Source organism: Equus asinus, chromosome 21 (genome assembly GCF_041296235.1).
Source record: "Equus asinus isolate D_3611 breed Donkey chromosome 21, EquAss-T2T_v2, whole genome shotgun sequence".
Taxonomy (NCBI): Eukaryota; Metazoa; Chordata; class Mammalia; order Perissodactyla; family Equidae; genus Equus; species Equus asinus.
The window spans coordinates 50504063-50523060 of NC_091810.1; the positions used below are offsets into that span (position 1 = coordinate 50504063).

Sequence of the window (18998 nt, forward strand, 5' to 3'; positions counted from 1 at the left end):
GCTCTTACTTGGCCTGGCTTCAGTGGTGCCTGGGATGGCCTCCAGTTATTACCCTGAGTCCTAAAACAAACTTGTGATTCAGATTGATTTGCAAGATGAAATAGGGACATCAATAGCTTGCGTGAACCACTGACATTGCCTTATGAGATCTTTTAATTCATATGGATTAAGCAGCAGGCCAAAGGAGGGACCCTAAATGAGATAGGAGTTTCAGTTGTGTTCTGAAGGAGCCAGAGGATACTATAGAATGAAATAGAACAGGTGTTGGCAGGTCTTGGGCCCACATGCAACCAAAGAACCTTGCAAATGTGATGTTGGGGGGCTATTGCCAGAAGGGATAACAGCTGGAGCAAAAGTCTATTACAAAATAGAGTGGTGCCCGAAACAGAAAGTAACTTGTGTTCCTTTTTTTTTTTAATCTTCCAAAACACACAGCAAATGCTAAAATCTGAAATATTTCACCCATGGTCAAGTCAAGTTTCATTTAAATATTGTGTTCCCTTCTGATTTGCATCTATAGTAGAGGTATTATTCCAGCCTTTTAAAAAAAATTGTAAGACCGTGAAGAAAAGAAGACCCTGTACCACCAATTTCCAGTGAGTATTACTGTCATGTTAGGAAGACTTGGAGGAGACAGCACATCCACAGAGACCAAAGGGTTCACATTAAACACAAGCCTTCCCTTATGTAGCCCCCATTTTAACCCTTCCAGAGGGACACTGCAGGTCTAAGCATCCCCACCCTACTCCCACTATTGTCACACTCTTTTTGAAAGTACATAAAGATTATGTATATAGAGATGGCTTTCAACTGCATGTAAAATCCTATGGCTGTACTCTAACTCATCCCATATTACAGTACCTTCCCGAGACAAGACTATTCCTCATGACATTAGACCACATGAACCTTAGGTTTCATGGTGGAAATAGCCAAACGTCTACTTGTAATTAACAGTGTCTGTACATATTTAAAAGCACTTATGGGGGCCGACCCCGTGGCTGAGTGTTTAAGTCCGCGCACTCTGCTTCAGCGGCCTGGGGTTTTGCCAGTTTGAATCCTGGGCACAGACATCGCACCGCTCATCAGGTCATGTTGAGGCAGCGTCGCACATGCCACAGCTAGAAGGACCCACAACTAAAAATGCACAGCTATGTACCAGGGGGCTTTGGGGAGAAAAAGGAAAAATAAAATCTTTAAAAGCACATATGAAATGTTAATTTAGATGTGCTGCTTCTTCTCAGTATTTCAGAATGAAGTTATATTTCAGCTCTTCATCTATTTCTGCACCATGTACTAACTTCCTTGAACTAATGTGGGTTTTTTTTTTATTGAGTTCATAATAGTTTACATCATTGTGATATGTCAGTTGTACACTATTTCTTGTCTGTCATCATATACATGCTCCCCTTCACCCCTGTGCCCACCCACCACTCCCCTTCCCCTGGTAACCACGGAACTGTTCTCTTTGTCCATGTGTTTGTTTATCTTCCACATATGAGTGAAGTCATATGGTACTTGTCTTTCTCTGGCTTATTTCACTTAACATAATACCCACCAGGTCCATCCATGTTGCACATGGGATGATTTTGTCCTTTTTTATGGCTGAGTAGTATTCCATTGTATGTATGTATCACGTCTTTATCCAACCATCAGTTGATGAGCACTTGGATTGTTTCCATGTCATGGCTATTGTGAATAGTGCTGCAGTGAACACAGGGGTACATAGGTCACTTAGGATTGTTGATTTCAAGTTGTTTGGGTAGACACCCAGTAGTAGGATAGCTGGGTCATATGGTATTTCTATTTTTAGTTTTTTGAGGAGTCTCCATACTGTTTTCCATAGTGGCTGCACCAGTTTGCCTTCCTACTAGTAGTGTACGAGGGTTCCCTTTTCTCCACACCATCTCCAGCATTTGTTATTTTTATTCTTAGTGATTATAGGCATTTTAACAGTTGTAAGGTGATATCTTAGTATAGTTTTGATTTGCATTTTTCTGATGATTAGTGATGTTGAACATCTTTTCATGTGCTTATTGACCATCTGTATATCTTCTTTGGAAAAATGTTCATATCCTCTGCCCTTTTTTAAAATTTTTTTTAAGATTGGCACCTGAGTTAACATCTGTTGCCAATCTTCTCCTTTTTTTCCTTCTCCCCAAACCCCCCCAGTACATAGTTGTATATTCTTTTTTTTTTTTTTTAAGATTAGCCCTGAGCTAACTGCTGCCAACCCTCCTCTTTTTGCTGAGGAAGACTGGCCCTGAGCCAACATCCATGCCCATCTTCCTCCACTTTCTATGTGGGATGCCTACCACAGCATGGCTTGTCAAGCAGTGCCATGTCCACACCTGGGATCAGAACCAGTGAACCCCGGGCCACCAAAGCGGAATGCGCGCACTTAACTACTGTGCCACTGGACTGGCCCCCATAGTTGTATATTCTAGTTGCAAGTCCTTTTGATTGTTCCATGTGGGACACCACCTCAGCATAGCCTGATGAGTGGTGCCAGGCACGCCCAGGATCTGAACCGGTGAAACCTTGGGCCACTGAAGCAGAGTGTGCAAACAACCCCTCGGCCACGGCGCCGGTCCCCCTCTCCCCCGCGCCCCCCACCGCCCATTTTTTGATCAGGCTGTTTGTTTTTGTTGGTGTTCAGTTGTATGAGTTGAACTCATCTTTTATCCAAATTATTTGACACACAGCACCTTTCTAGTTCACGTGTGAAAAAGTTTGCCAAGTATCCATTCTTGTAATTAGGGTTTTTTAAATTTGTTGTATATGTGTATATTTATGATTTCTACAAGATTACTGCTTTTTTTAATCATGGAGAACTTCAAACATAAAAGTAAAATAACGAACTCCTTTCCTGCCCATTACACAGCTTCAACAGTATCTACTCAGAACCAATCTTGTTTCTCTTCCTCACCTCACCTGGACTTTGCTTTTTAGATTTACTTTGAGCAGGAAATACTTCTGGATTATTGCAAAAGCCAGCTGGTCTCCTGTCTGGCCTACTGTGGCCACAATCAACTTGCTAAAACATCTAATTAGGTCAACTCATTCTTACTTGGGAATGTAATGGTTCTTTGTTACCTATAAAATGAAACCTGAACTCTAGCCCATAAGCTAAGGCATAACCCAGCCTCATCCTGTGTTCATCTTATGCTCCAATAATAGGGCAAGATTCTGTTTCTAGAATGTACCCTGCCCTCTGAACCTTGCTTGTTAGAGCTGGAAGCCTGCCATGCAAAGAGTTTGCATTTACTATAGAAAAACTTATGGACACAAGGTTGAGAGCAGGTTAACTGAGAACCTTGGGCAAGACTTAACTCATTAAAGAATTTGGGGACAACTGTGCAGGGCATGATCCCTTGGTTCAGATAAGAATTCTTACAGTATGTAAGGATATATAAAAAATATTTCAGGGGGCCGGCCCAGTATAGTGGTTAAGTTCGCATGCTCTGCTTCTGCGGCCCAGGGTGCACAGGTTTGGATCCTGGGCGCAGACCTAGCACCGCTTGTCAAGCCACGCTGTGGCAGCGTCCCACATAAAGTAGAGAAGGATTGGCACAGATGTTAGCTCAGCAACAATATTCCTCACCAAAAATAATAATAATAATAACTCAATATTCACATTCCACACACCAGCTGAAAAATAAACACCATGGCTGAAGCCCCCTGCCTGCCCCAACTTGGTCAGAAACTCTCCTCTCCCCATCTCCCTCAAGGCAACAATTATCCTTCACTGGCATTATGATCATTTCCTAAGCAAGAAGACAGAATTGTTTTTCATGTTTTAAAACTTTACATAAATATCTCCATTTTGTGCACATTCATCTGCTACTCACTTAGTACTCTCCTTCTCACACTGAGCCAGGTAAGGGCACTTGGCTCCAGGAAGGGCAAAGGGTGAGTCAATAGTGACTCAGGCCACACCTCTCCAGCAGAAGGTTCTGCAGTAAGGCACTTCTCCCTCTCTGGGGCCTTTCCTCGTGGATAACGAGGGCATTTGAAGTTGATGTTCCCCTGTGGCCACCCCTGTCCCAACATTCGGTGGCTCGGGTATTTGGACGGCCCTTTGGATACCCCAATACCCACTTCAGATCTACTTGGAAGAAGGCCTTTGTGGAATAAGAGCTATTTCTTTCATATGCTCATTCAACAAACATTTGAATTGTGCCAGGCACTGAGGATAAGGAGGTGTATAAAATGCAGGCTTTCCGTCAAGGAGCTCACCAACCAGTGGGAGAAATCGTCACTTAAAGATCAGGAGCCCTGGGGAGTAACACTTCCACGTAACAGAAGCTAGGATAAAGACAGAGAGGTCCAGAGGAAACTGCTCAAGAGGAATGGCAGGAAGCACAGAGGAGGTGATGTTTAAGCCGAATCTTGAGTAGGAGTCTTAGGAGACAGAGGGCATTCCAGGAAGAAGGAATAGACGGTGCAAAGGTGAAATACCACACATTCATGAATGTAGATGAGAATAAGAAATGAAGCTTGGGGGCAGGGGTGGTGGAGGCGGACACTCCAAAAACCTTGAATATGGGGCTGAGGAGGCTGAGCTTCAGGGATCTGAGAGCAGGACTTCTCAAAAATGGAGCAGAAGAAACACTTGGGCAACTTATTAAAATACAGATTCTGATTCCGTAGGCCTGGGAGGGGGCCTGAGATTCTGCCTTTCTAAACAAGCTGCTGATGCTACCGATCCTTGGACCACACCCAGCAGCCAGCCTGTGTGAGGCAGTACAGGCGCTGAGGGCAGGGTGGAAGCTGGTTGGCTGGTGAGGAAGGATGAGGGCACAGCCCCAGCGGAAGCTGCAGGCATGGGAGAGAAGGGCATTGGGCACTAGGACCTGTGATGGGTGAGTGGGAGTGACGGAGAGGGAGGGACCCAGGATAATGTCCTGGCTCCTAACCTGAAGAACTGCGTAGACCATTGGCGCTCAGAGCAAGAAATATAAGAGGAAAGGAAATATCTGAGTTGAGGAACTTTATAAAATTAGTAGCCTGTTTTCATAAATGTCAGTGCCATTCAGGACAAAGAGAGGCTGAGGAACTGTTCCAGATTGAAGGACACTCAAGACACATGACAAATAAATGAAATATGGGATCCTGGACCAAACCAAAAAACAAACCCCAAAAAAGTGCTATAAAGGACATTTTGGAGACAACTGACAAAATTGAAATATGGTTAAAATATTGTCTCAATATTAAATTTCATGAATTTGATAATTATATAAGGATATCCTTTTTCTCCGGAAATACACTGATATTAAGGTTAAGGACTATGATAATCTTCTAAATGGTTAAATGGGGGGGAAAAGATGTAAATTGTATGTGTGTGTGTGTGTGTGTGTGTGTGTGTGTGTGTGTGTAAGAGAGACAGAGACAGAAAAATAGGAGAAAGCAACTATTAAAAGTTAATGACTCTTGGTAAAGAGTATAAGGAAGTTGTTTTTACAATTGTTTCAACTTTCCTGTAAGTATGAAATTATTTCAAAAGAAAACATTTTTAGAGGCGGGGACAGCCATGCTGAGCTCCTGTGTGGACAGGAAGGGTTTCGGAAGTGGACTGTCCAGATGCCTCAGTGGTCGGGGATGAACGTGAGGGGATTGCTCCAGAGAAATATCCAGGCTGGTGACAGCAACTGGTCCCAAGCATCCCAACTGCAGTTGAAGAGAGGTCCAGAGTGGGGCGTGGGGACCGCAGGGAGCCAGAGTGAGACGCGGGAGAACAGGATGTCAGCATGCGGGTCAGGGAGACCGGGAGGGAGTGGCGCCACAGGCCGTGTGCCCCGGGGAGGACTGGAGAGATAAGGTAAACCTCTGCTGCCTGTGGCCAGAATGGAATGTCGCTGAGGACCTTGGTGAACAAAGGCGACGCACACGGAGGGGGGCGGAGGAGCGACATGGAAGACAGAAACAGCGGCCGGGGCGAGCTGGGAGATCTCGGGCAGATCCTCAGCCTCTGTGTGACTGTGACCTGGCGGCAGGGTTGGGAGTGGGGATTACCTTGATTCTAAGATCGTAAGACCTTGGCCATTCTGATTTCCAATTGATAACGCCTCGGAGTCAGGTAAAGCCCAGTGTAGGGCCGCCTGCTTGAACATTCCTAGGACAGGGAGCTCACCTCTTCCAGGAGGAAGCCCCTTCCGGTGACGGACAGAGCGGCCCAGCTCTTCTTCGAAGTCAAATCGCCCAGCCTGGTGCCTCCACCCACAGGCCTCCTTTGTTCTCTCATTCCGCCCCGCGACCGCTGCCATAGCCGGGTTACGCCACCAGATGGCGATGACGCTCCAGGTTAGCCTCCTCAAGCATCTGCTTTCCGGCTTGTTTTCTCCCGAATCAGTAACTGGGAGGGGCTGGGGGCGCTGCAGGAGCCCTCCACCCCGCCCTGGCTTCCAGCTGCATTTAAGGGCATCCTGCCTGCCCTGAGTGTAGGCAAAGCTGTGGCTGTTCCTTGTTCAGGATGCAGTTCCCAATGGGCTAGTCCAAGGGTGTGCTTCATGTACCACAAAGCAATGGCACCAGAGCAGGAAACAAAAAGCTGGGCATGGGGGTGGATTGTCAGTGTATGTTTGTAATAAATGCATCAAAGTAGTCAGCATGGAAAAACATCAGATCTTTGTTGGGTGTCTTTATACTTCATTCATGGTTTATTGTGGATGATACAGGGTGAGTCACCTCAACCATTTCAATGCCTAACCCCTTCCCCCTTGGATGGTCCTGACCAATTGCTAGACTCTAATCAAGAAATAAGAAGGCCTGCATTCCATTTCTGGCTCTACCCCTAACTAGCTGTGGGACCCTGAGCAAAACACTTAACTTCTCTGGACTTCAGAGTTCTCATTTATAAAGGATGGGCTTGGGCAATACCCCCATCCCTCCAACCCAGGTCTCCTCTCCCAGTCCTGCACATGTCTTCACCTTTGCTGACACCTCTGGAGAGGGCCCTTCTTTTTCCACAGAACTCATTTATTTTTGTAAAAAGGAATAATATAACTGTTGAAATCTAAAACTCAATTGATGGGTTAAATTACAGATTAGACCCAACTGAAAAAATAATGCGCTGGAGAAATGTTAGGAAATTATTTAGGATACAACAGTAAGACACATACTTATCATACGTATTCTTATCAGGAGAGTATGAAGGAGGTGGAAAGAGAGAAACAGAGCATAATGAGAAGGTCTAATGAGAGCAAATTTGAGTCCCAGAAGGAAAGAATAGACGGAATGGAGGAGACGTAATTTTTTAAAGAAAGAATGCCTGATGAAAAACTTGAATCCACAAAACCAAGAAATCCCATGAATCCTAAGCAGAGTAAATAAGAAGAAATCCACAGCTGGGCACATAATGTGGGCGGAATACCAAAGACACAGGATTTTAAGCACACGCTGAACAGAAGGCTGGAGCACTCAAACAGGGACGACTTAGCGGCTGCTCACCAGCAACAAGGAGAGACTAGAGGTACTCCCCACAAAGTGCAGAAAGGCTCTCTCAACCTGGGATGGTGTAACTGGCAAAACTACCTTGCAAGGTATGAGAGTAAAATAAAGAGGATCACAGATAAACAAAAACAGCGATTCCCCACCAAGAGAACTCACTAGATGAACCTCTCAAGGATACACTTGAAAAGCATGGGAAAGAATCCCAGAAAGGTCAGTGATGCCAGAGGAGATGGAGGACAGGCACAATGGTGAACATACAGATGTGAGGCTACATAGACCCTCATTTCTTTCTGGTGGGAACAGGGTAATAGGCATTCCCTGCTCACCAGTCCTCTAGGCTGTGTGCTCCCTGCGACCAGGGACTAGGAACGAATAACAGACTAACTTGGAGGGTGCCCCACAGGTTCACAATACTTCCATTCAAAATGCGCCCAAGAATCTTCATCAGTTGGGCCGGCCCGGTGGCTGAGTGGTTAAGTTCGCGCACTCCACTTCACCGGCCCAGGGTTTTGCCAGTTCGAATCCTGGGCGTGGACATGGCACCGCTCATCAAGCCATGCTGAGGCAGCGTCCCACATGCCACAACTAGGACACACAACTAAAAACACACAACTGTGTACCGGGGGGCTTTGGGGGAAAAATAAAATCTTTGAAGAAAAAAAAGAATCTGCACCAGTCTATTCACTGGGTGTTATGTTAGGATTATTTCCCGAGACAGGACTGGTCAGGTTAGGAAAGAGAGCTCTGACCTCTTTCTTTTAAGATATTTTTTAAATGGTGTGTTATACAATATTATGATCTTCAGTATTTTTCAAATACAAACAAGCCAACAAAATGTGATTTCATTTCAAAACCACAAGCCATTGAAACGGGATCAGTCATTCGGTGCTTATGTTCATAACAAACACACATGGCTTCAGACTGCAAAAAACAAAGCTTTGAGTTAGCTATCTAGGAAAAGCCATCCTTCTCAGCCTAGGTTTAGTGGTTTTTTTCTCTCAATTAAAAAAATAAGTTTTCAAAATTTCGAAAGTAACGCATGTTCACTGCAAAAAATAAAAACAACATGGAAATGCACACGTCTCACTGTCCTCCCCACCCTTCTTCCTACTCCCGCGTCCCTCAGAGGAAGCAGCCCCTATTAACTTTGTCATGTACCTTTCTAGACCCTTTCCTGTGCCTTTATAAATATATATATAATATAAGTATACATGCATATATAGATGTATGTCATTTATATTTAGATTTGTAATGAATACATATACATATATATACATAAATATATGATGTGTCTATATCTGTATATCTATATTTATCTCTATCTACCTGTATATCCATATATACACCTTAAAATATTGTTTGGGGGCCAGCCCCGTGGCCGAGTGGTTGGGTTTGTGCACTCTGCTTCAGCGGCCTGGGTTTTCACCAGTCCGGATCCCAGGCACAGACATGGCACCGCTCACCAGGCCATGCTGAGGCAGCATCCCACATAGCACAACAAGAGGCACTCACAACTAGAATATACAACTATGTCCTGGGGGGCTTTGGGGAAAGGAAGAAGAAAAGAAAAAAAAAGAAGATTGGCAACAGTTGTTAGCTCAGGTGCCAATTAAAAAAACAAATTCTTTGGAGGGGGCCAGCCCTATGGCCGAGTGGTTAAAGTTCTGTGCTCTCTGCTTTGGCCACTTGGGTTCGCAGGTTCTAATCCCAGGCACAGAACTACACCACTTCTCAAGCCATGCTGTGCCGGGGCAACTGACACACAGACAGAGGAAGACTGGCAACAGATGTTAGCTCAGGACGAATCTTCCTCAGCATATCTTTTGGTATGGCAATTTCACTTCCAGGAATTTATCCTATATATGTACTTACATGGAATATAAATACAAGAATGTTCACTGAAGCATTATTCATAAATATAAAAAACAAGACAGGGGCCAGCCCAGTGGCACAGTGTTTAAGTTCGCACGTTCTGCTTCAGCCGCCCCGGTTTGCCAATTCAGATCCCAGGTGCAGACCTACACACTGCTTGTCAAGCCATGCTGTGGCAGGCGTCCCACATGTAAAGTAGAGGAAGGTGGGCATGGATGTTAGCTCAGGGCCAGTCTTCCTCAGCAAAAAGAGGAGAATTGGCAAAAAATGGGCGGGGGACATGAACAGACATTTCTCCAAAGAAGATATATGGATGGCCAATAGACACATGAAAAGATGCTCATCATCACTAATCATCAGGGAAATGCAAATCAAAACTACTCTAAGATATCCTTACACCTGTTAGAATGGCAAAAATTTCCAAAACCAATAGTGACAAATGTTGGAGAGGCAGTGGAGAAAAAGGAACCCTCATACACTGTTGGTGGGAATGCAAACTGGTACAGCCACTATGGAAAACACTATGGAGATTTCTCAAAAAGTTAAAAATAGAACTACCTTATGACCCAGCCATCCCACTACTGGGTATCTATCCTAAGAACCTGAAATCAGCAATTCCAAAAGTCCCATGCACCCCTATGTTCATCACAGCATTATTCACAATAGCCAAGTCATGGAACCAACCTAAGTGCCCGGCAACTGATGATTGGATAAAGAAGATATGGTATATACATACTATGGAATACTACTCAGCCATAAAAAAGGACAAAGTCGTCCCATTCACAACAGCATCGATAGACCTTGAGGGTATTATGTTGAATGAAATAAGCCAGACAGAGAAAGACGAACTCTGTATGACTCCACTCATAGGTGGTAGTTAACAAATAGACAAAGAGAACTGATCAGTGGTCACCAGGGGAAAGGGGGGGTAGGGGGGGACTAAGGGTGAAGTGGTGTACCTACAACACGACTAATAATAATGTACAACTGTAATTTCACAAGGTTGTTAACTATCATAATCTTAATTTTAAAAAAAGAGGAGGATTGGCAGCAGATGTTAGCTCTGGGCTAATCTTCCTCAAAAAAAAAAACAACGAAACAAGACATATATATTATATATGTATACATGTATATACACAGAGAGAGAGAGCAGAAAAGGTTCTTTTTTACGTAAGAGGGAACTTGCATTTTTACTGAAGCTCACATTTGGGAAGTCTTGCCTTTCAGGGCACATAGACAAGCTTTGTCTGTCATAGTGGCACAGGCTATCACTATGTGTACAGACAGACTGAAACTTCCCTAGGACGTCTAGGTTGTTTTCTTCTTCTTTTTTTTTGAAATTTACAAGTGATGTTTCAGCAACCATTCTTGTACATATTAAGTGCAGATACCTATATAGGAGAAGTTCCTAGAAGTGACGTTGCCAGATAAATGATAGAGCCTTTAGCATTTTAATCAGAGTAGTCAAATTGCCCTTTAACTCGTCAATGTCAGTGCCTGTTTCCACCCACAGTGCAGGAGCATGTTGAAGTCCCACCTAATTTCCAGGCTGCTGTCACCCTTCTCCTTGGTTGAGCCCTCTCCTCCCATGAAAGTGGACTATTGGCCATTTTCCAAACACCATGGTCGCCTAATATGTGCATAAAGTGCACTCAGAACACCTCCTGCACAGTATGCTTCTTTAAAAAAAAAAACGGAAATCGTGAGTCAAGTGCTGGAAACCCTGAGTTAAATAATTTCCACCTGGCTTCTATACTGCTGGGCTTCTCAGGGTCCCTCACCTGCTAGCCTGCATTTCAGGAGACAAGAGAACATTTTCCAAACTTATTTGCCCACACAGTCTTTTTTCCATGGAACGTCTCATAGGACCTGGGTTCCCGAGGACTGACTTTGGGGACACCGTCTGGTTTCCCTTCTAGGTGCCCATTCTCACTTGACTCTCACAGGGTGGGATTTAGCCCCATTTCATGGGTGAGAACACTCATGCTCATGGAGGTGGGCGAGTGGCTTTTGATTACTTGGCTAACGAACAGAAGAGACGGGAGTAGACGCTTGTTGCAAGTCTGAGACTCTCTCCTCTCATGTGCAAGCCACCTTCCTGAGACGCACACTACTGAGCCTGCTTCGGAGAGAGAGCAGGTGCCTGGTGGAAAGGTGGAAGGGGGTGTTTCAGGGAGCGCTTGGTGGTGAGCCTCAGAGTGACTGACTGGGACCAAGCTCTGTGAGGCCTTTCCAGCCTTCATCCCGGTTTCTCCTGCTGCCATCCAAACAGGAAAATGAGGGCCCAGCCTCTGCAGCCTCTCACCTCTGCCCCTGGCCCCACCCACCTCACTGTCAAGGCCTGGTCTCTGGTCACAAGAAGTCATGAGTGGGACAGGCAGGTTAGATGATAATGCCCGGGTGAGGAAGGAGCCAGGGAGGGTCTGGAAGCGCCCTAAGGCCTGACTCATTGTCTCCTTTCTGCAGGTCGCTGGGCCTGCCCTGCAAGGGAGCACAGGGCTACCTGAATGGGTAGGAAATTATTTTCAGGGTCCTTTATAACATTCTTTACCTAATTTTTTTTTTTTTTTGAGGAAGATTAGCCCTGAGCTAACTGCTGCCAATCCTTCTCTTTTTGCTGAGGAGGACTGACCCTGAGCTAACATCTGTGCCCATCTTCCTCTACTTTATACCTGGGACGCCTAGCACAGCATGGCTTGCCAAACGGTGCCATGTCCGTACCTGGGATCCAAACCGGCAAACCATGGGCCGCTGAAGCAGAACGTGCGCGCTTAACCACTGCCCACCAGGCCGGCCCCTCTTTACCTATTTTCACCTTCTTCTTCTATTAGAAGTACTCTCACATAGGACATTTCCTTTCTCGACACAGAGCAGCACAGGTGGTGGGAGAGTAGAAGCCTGGCATTGGGCGACTCACTGAGGACTGGCACCGCAGCCCCTCTCAGGCCTGCACTTCCAAATTTGGGCTTCAGCTTCTTGAGCCCAGAAGCCACTTCTGGGTGACTGCAACACTGCTAATTCCCATGAGACTTAATTTCTTAATTTGTGTTTGGAAGCCTGGCTCTCCCTCTCTTCCCTGAGCTCGTGATGGGTCCTGAACAAATGGTTCAGAATAAGGGGAGAAGTTGGGACCACTTGATTTAAGTTTGAAGAACAAGCTAAACTGTCCCTGCGCCTGGGCAAAGGATGCCACCTGGCTGCTCATGTCGCAAGGATGCCATGTCTCTCCCTGGGTCCAGAGGGACACACAGGCACTTTGTACTCCCGAGCCCCGGGTCTGGATGAGTTAATGCCGTGACTCAGCTGGCGTCCAGTCTCAGCAATTCCGAGCCCAGGAGACACCCTGTCTCTCCCCTGCTCCCTGCCCCACGCCTACCCCGCACCTTGAGGGTAAGGGAGCTGGGTAGTGTAAGCTGTGGCTCCTCACTTGCCTGGCATTTGCCAGCACCCAAATAACTGGGTGTGCAGAGGGAAGAATGACGAGCCTTGGCAGCTGCCGAGCTCCCCAGCAGGGTAAGGAAGGCGGCCAGGTGGGGCCGAAACAGGGTGCGGCGACAGGTCTGGGAGCTCCAAGGCCTGCCCAGACATCTGGCTGGCTCAGGAGGGCCAGGTATGCTGACAAGTGTGGGCTGACCCAAAGCCCAGGCTACTGAGCACCTGGTGAGCACGGTATGTGATGAGCAACTGAGCAGATGAGGGAATGGGTGGATGGAAACCTCGGGTTCATTATCTGCAAAATGTGGAAAATGGCAGGGTGTTCTGGGAATTAAGTGACTTAATGCATATAAGGAACTTAGAGCAGTTCCGGTAAGCACTCAGAGATCCCAGTTAGGGTTATTATGAGTGCAGCACATAGGGTACCGAAGGTTCAGGGTCTGGCTCATCTCTTATCCTCCATATAACTACGAAGACAACAGACAAAATCAAGATAGTAACAAAAATCATCCCACACCGAGTCCTCATGAAACCCTATCGGGTAAATACCATTATTGAGCCCATTTTTTTTTTTTTTAAAGACTGTCACCTGAGCTAACAACTGTTGCCAATCTTTTTTTTTTTTTCTGCTTTATCTCCCCAAACCCTCCCCCCCCCCACACACACACACAGTTGTATATCCTAGTTGCAGGTCCTTCTAGTTGTGGGATGTGGGATGCCACCTCAACGTGGCCTGACCAGCGTGCCATGTCCGCGCCCAGGATACAAACCCTGGGCCACCACAGCGGAGCGTGTGAACTTAACCACTCGGCCACGGAGCCGGCCCTGAGCCCATTTTGTAGATGGATAAAAGGGCTGTGACTCACCACAAATAGCCAGCTGAGGCTGACACATAGCGGGGAGGCACAGAGTGGCCGCCTGGCAGAGGACCTAGTCCCTACCCTGGCTAAGGTACAGCTGGCTCCTTTCCTCTCCCCACCCTCTCCCGACACCTCCCGCCTCAGAGAAGCTGAGGAGGAAGGAGGCCCTGCCTTTCACAGATGGGGAGACATGGCACTGAGAGGTGAGGGGCTGACATTCTTTCCTCCGAGTGGCCTCCCCAGGTGGGCCCCACCAGATCTCTTCCTTATTCCCAAACCCACTTCCTATTTACCCCCTTCACTTCTCCCACCTCCCTCGTTGGGTCACCTAGGCCTCTCTTACTCCAGGAAGTCCTCCCTCCATGACTCAACTGACTGGGGAGGACTCTAGGAGCACTCTTGCCCTTGGCAGCCCTATGGAAGTGGATCGAGCCCCTTCCTTTCCACTTGACTTTGATGAACCAGAGAGACTGGGAGTTACTTCCTGAAGATGTTGCCCAAAGCCTAGAGACAACCAAAAGAATTATTTACAGGAAACTTCATCCAACAGTTACTACTGAGCATGTGCCATGCACCAGGTACGTGGGCCCTACCACTGAAAAGGCTCTGTCTGGAGGGTCCTTAACAGGTGGCTCATTTAAGGTGTTGGGTATTGTGACCTTGGGTGGTGCTACAGTGACCCAGAGAGGGGATCCAGATTTCAGACCTTAAGATCAGAAGAGAGAACTCTTTAATAAGTGCCACCCTGCTTCCTTCCATGTAAGGGGGTCCTAACCCTCAAGGGGCTGGTATGGCTCTGCCGAGGTCCCTTCTGTCCTGCTCTCTGCTCACATGGGACTGGTACCAAAGAGAAACCATGGCTCCGTGTCATGTCCCCATCTGTAAAGTGTGCACATTGTGTGATGTAGAGAATAGGCTTGTAAAGCCACAGGGCAGAGTTGGCACTCCATATGCAGCTTTATTTCTCAGCACAATGCTATTTCCCTTTCAAATGCGAAACTGCTCAACTCCCAAGCAGTTTGGTTTCTGTGTGAAGGTCACAGCAAGGTCTCATGTTCCGTTTTCCCCTGCTGGCCTTTCCTGCCTACTTCCTGCCTCCCATCCATCCTGCAGTCCAGCCAAACTTCAACGTTCCTCAGCCATTTGCCTGTTCACCACCCTGTGTTCCTAAATACACTGTTGCCTCATGTGAAACACTTTTCCCTCCCCTGCGTGGCACAGCAAACTCCTGCCAGTCCTTTTCACTGGGCTCAGTCTCTTCCTCCAGAGCTTGCTCAGACTCCCTGGGGCAGCATCAATCACCTCTTCCTCTGCTCCCTCAGCGGCTTGGCCCTGCAATTATTTTATGTTTATCTTAGCTGCCATTTCTCGTATTCTTTTCGTGTTTCTCTGGCTCTTTCTATCCTCAGCAGAGTTTGCCTTAGAGAAACTATGGTGTGTAGAGGAGCTGTGTACTTTTTAGGGCATCGGATCATGGGGAACAAGATTGCCCCCTGGAATCCACAGCTTGGTTGGGCCTTGTTTGTTGGAATGCTCAACATCAGACTCGATGATTCCTCCCAAAGCTGGTGTCCAGGTGGGAGCCACATCCTGCCTCTCAGTACTCAAGCTCCCAGTGCACCTGGGGGTGGCCAGATCCCAATGAATCCTGCCCATGCACCTGGGCAGGGCAAGGCTGGGAGGCTGTCTCAGTGCCTGTGCAGGGTGAGGCCTTCCGGCCAGGACCAGCTTAAAGGCCTCCTTGGCCAGGAATCTATCTGAATAACTTCAGCAATCAGAAGTCTTAAATCCTGGCTCTGAGCCCCCAAAGGGGCATTGAGACTGTGCTGGAAGGATTCCTTACTCTTTAGTTAGGGCTAAGTGTATGTAGGTCTCCCCACCAACCAGATTCAGATTCAGGCCAGGGCACAGCACATCTGGCATTCTTTTTGCCTTCCCAGAAGTTTTGAACACTCTCCTGTGCTGGGCACTTCCTGTTCTGAGTCCCACTCCTCTAGATAGAAGCCATGCCGTCACTTTCCTAGCCTCTTTACTGCTAGGGCACTGCCCGTGACCTGGGCCCTGCTCCATTGTTGACAACTGATAACCCAGATGGACATGGGCATCATCTCGTTGCCCTGCTCTGGGCAGACTCCTTGAATACGGAGATGAGTCTGAACAAATAACTCTAACAGGGCCATGAGGGTAAGACTACAATGAGGGGAGGTGTCCGTTGTTCTGGGAGTATCAATCGTGGAGAATTGCAGGGAGGTGCCCTGTCTTACTCATTTATTAATTACCCTGCTCTTTGGATACTTAGGTGTCCTATAAAGTAAACTGGGTTTAATGTTTGAAGACCTGAGTTTGAGGCTGTTGTGTCACTTTTTAGTTGATATCTTGGATGAATCCCAACATGCTCAGTGCCTCTGTTTTCTCATCCTTGCCTTGGTGTAAGAAGGTAAAACGAGGCAATGAATGTAAAAGAGCTTTGAAATGTTCAAGCACTATATCAGTCTTCGCTTTTATTTGTTTTCTAGTGCATTTCATAAATCCTGGCACGCTGTTAACACTTGAAAGTTTCTGTTGGGGCCGGCCCCAGGGCTGAGTGGTTAAGTTCGCACACTCTGCTTCGGTGGCCCAGGATTTGGCTGGTTTGGATCCTGGACGTGGACATGGCACTGCTTGTCAAGCCATGCTGAGGCAGCATCCCACATGCCACAACTAAAAGGACTCACAATTAAAAATACACAACTATGTGCTGGGGGGATTTGGGGAGAAAAAGGAAAAAAAAAAGAAAGTTTCTGTTGAATGGATGAATGAACAAATGAATGACCAAACCAATGGATAATCAAATGCATAGCAGGCACTGAGGAAATGCTTTATTAAAAATAAAACACGAACAAGAAAATTGCCATTTTTGGCACACATTATCAGCTAATGAGTGAAAAACTTCACATACATTCTCACTTAATTTTCACAGTAACCTTGTGAGATGATTACTCCCATTTTATAGATGAGGAAAGTGAGGGCCGGAGATGTTAAGTAATGTGTCTAAGGTCACAGCTAGTGGGTGCCAAGACTGAGATTCACACTCCAGGCCTCTGTTCTTGTCCACTTTCCTCACTAAATGCACAGGCATTTCCCAATAGTTTTGGTCTAAGTCACCCAACCACTCATTACAACATAAAAACTCAACTCCAATCCATGGCTTTGATGCACCTCTTTAACTCCTGGTGCAGGGCCACTGTTTGACTTGGTGAATCTGGGGAGCAAGTCAAGGATGGCAGTTCCGGAGAGGCTGTCTCCCTGAAAGGGTCCTTGTTTCCATCCTCCCTGGTGCCAGGAGCGAAGTCTTTCCTGCTCTCTGAAGCCCTCTGACCTGGGGCCTATGTGACCCCTCCGAATTTCCACAGCAGATACACCCCACCAATCTCTTCCTGTTATCTCAGCTGTCCCCAGAGGTGGACAGGATGGAAAATATCACCTCCGTCGTAGGTGGAGAGCCCGAGGTCACTGCTGCCACAAGTCTGCACAGAACGCAAATCCAGATCTTTGGACTCTAAGGCCGGAACTTCCTCTACCAAATGGCGTGGCCTAAGACTGGAGCCCAGAAACCGCCTGCACACGGGGAGGTTTACTGGAACTGGAGAGGGCAACTGGCTCTGAGCAAAGGGTCTTAGACAGTCAGCCTTTGCTCAATTGATTCCTTTGGGGCCCTTGCAAGGGGCCGTGTGAGTATAGGATAACAGCTTTGGTGCCCCTCTCGTGTGGTGGATGGAAAGGCTTGGACATGGGGTAAGAAAAACACTTTCCCATACAGCAGCTGGGATGTCCCTGAGATGTAAGGAACGGAGTCTAGGTGTTTTAAACCTGAAGTCTGCCAAGCCAGCGGAGCCAAATAGCAGCAAAGAATCAGGGACCTTTGGGGTAGAAGGTCAGTTTTGGAGCTTCAGTTTGTTCTGATTACTGTGCACATAGAGAGGAGGCTACTTTTGGACTAGACAGTGCCTCATCCGTGGGGACATCCCAGGCCTAGTGATGCTCAGGAGGGATGAGAGGCCCCAGAACTTTCAAGCGATCTAGGTCCATCCTGTTTTTATTCTCTTCTCTGATATTTTGAGCAGTTTAATTCAACTGAAAGGCAAAATCCTTTAATCACCAGCTCTAAATCAAAGCATATATTTGGGGTAATGATGGGGAGGGCAGTGACAAGTGGGTAAGGTGAGGTTACAGGGTAGCAGGGCCTGGGGAGGGGTCTGAGTTTGATCTCAACTGGTCAGCTGCTGGCAGGAGAGGCTGGGCCTCCCCATTGATCACTTTCTCACACCTCTGACTACACTGATTGCAGACACCCTGAGGAATGGGGAGAAGAGACTTTGTAAATTATAGTTTACCTTTACAAACAGCATTTGAAGGTGCATGTCCTCAGAAGGGCTCGTACATGAATGTTTATAGCAGCATTATTCATAATACCAAAAACGGGAAACAAGTCAAGTGTCCATCATCGGTGAATGGACAAACCACCTGTGATGGACCCACACAATGAATACTTTTGTTGTTAGTGCCATCGAGTTGGTTCTGACTCCTAGAGACCTTATGAACAGCGAAACCCTCCCTGGTCTTTTTGCACCATCCTCTCTGGTGCTATATCAAACAATACTCCACTGCTATTCACAGGGTTTTCGTGGCCAGTTTTTTGGAAGTGGGTGGCCAGGTCCTTCTTCCTAGTCTGTCTTAGTCTGGAAGCTCCTCTGAAACCTGTCCACCATGGGTGACCCTGCTGGTATTTGAAATACTGATGGCATAGCTTTCAGCATCACAGCTGCCATACCAACTAACAGACGGGTGATGTGGTTTCCTTACCAGGAAATTAAGCGGGGACTCGGCGGTGAGAGAGGCAAATTTTTTTTTTTTTTTTTTAGGAAGATCAGCCCTGAGCTAACATCTGTGCCCATCTTCCTCTACTTTATATGTGGGATGCCTGCCACAGCATGGTTTGATGAACGGTGCCATGTCCACACCTGGGATCCAAACCAGTGGACCCTAGGCCGCCAAAGCAGAATGTGCACACTTAACCCCTGCACCACGGGGCTGCCCTGAGAGAGGCAGATCTTAACCACTAGACCACCAAATGGATTGCTACTCAGCAGTAAAAAGGAATGAACTCCTGACACGTGCTACAACATAGATGAACCTCAAAATGTTATGCTGACTGAAAGAAGCCTGACACAAAAGACCACATATTGTATGAGTTCATATATATGAAATTTCTAGAAAAGGCAAAACTTAGAGGCAGAAAGTAGACCAGAGGTTGCCTAGAGCTTGAAGTGGACATGAGGATTGACTGCAGATGGGCCCAAGGGAACTTTCTGAGATAATGGGAATGTTCTAAAACTGGATTGT

The 18998-nt window shown here is 46.8% G+C and overlaps 1 long non-coding RNA gene across 1 annotated transcript; it reads right to left on the bottom strand.

Annotated features, from left to right (window-relative positions):
- Positions 1-593: 593 nt before the first annotated feature.
- LOC139041353 (uncharacterized) lies at positions 594-6239 on the bottom strand. The gene is made up of 3 exons (XR_011496348.1): positions 6013-6239; positions 1556-1701; positions 594-1163 (listed from the first exon to the last, which is right to left on the bottom strand). It is a non-coding gene; the product is annotated as an uncharacterized lncRNA (long non-coding RNA).
- Positions 6240-18998: the final 12759 nt, after the last annotated feature.